Source organism: Octopus bimaculoides, chromosome 16 (assembly GCF_001194135.2).
Source record: "Octopus bimaculoides isolate UCB-OBI-ISO-001 chromosome 16, ASM119413v2, whole genome shotgun sequence".
Lineage (NCBI taxonomy): Eukaryota > Metazoa > Mollusca > Cephalopoda > Octopoda > Octopodidae > Octopus > Octopus bimaculoides.
In genome coordinates, this window is record NC_068996.1 from 35,846,738 (window position 1) to 35,847,447 (window position 710).

Consider the following 710-nt stretch of genomic DNA (forward strand, 5'->3'; position numbering starts at 1 on the left):
GCGTAATTTATTATATAAACAATATATGCGTATAAATTACGATTAAAGCGGATGAAATATGTCACAGGGAATAACATTTTTATGACCGCCCAGCAGTATCTCTATTCAGTTGAATAGACGTCAGTGATTGGTTGAAATTACAGAAATACGACAACTTTAACATGGAATAACTTGCGAATTCCTTTTTTTTGTTAAGAAGACTAAGAGTAAAAGATGTTTTATATGACACATTCTACCAGTGTCCCAAGTTTCATTAGTGTTTCGTTAAGAAAATACTGGTGCCCCCGTTTTAAACTAGATCCGTTTCTTTTACTTAATCACTGTTATGGGATGTAAATAGAATTCTACTATAGTTTCAGGCCAACCAAAGTCTTGTGAGTGGATTTGATGGATGGAAGCTGAAAGAAGCCTGATATCTATATATATAAAAATGAGAATGTGTGTCTGTCTGTCTGTCTGTCTGTTTGTCTGTCTGTGTGAATCCCTAAAACTCGAGAACTACGCAACCAATTTCATTCAAATTTTACAGATGCCTTACTTAGGGTTCCAGTTGTGTTTTAGTCAAAAAAATTTTTCACTTCTTGCAGAGTTCGAGCCCACGGCAACATAATATCTCCTCCGCTATTTAAGTATTACGTATCAAAAGTGAAACAAAAACACTCATGTCAAATACTTTCACTTTAAAAATGAAACTATTCTACTAAATGAAA

General features: G+C 33.8%; 1 protein-coding gene across 1 annotated transcript in view; it reads left to right on the forward strand.

Moving 5' to 3' along the window:
• Positions 1–710, forward strand: part of LOC106874919 (spastin) — a 139,865-nt gene that overhangs the window by 105,707 nt on the left and 33,448 nt on the right. The window lies entirely within an intron of this gene.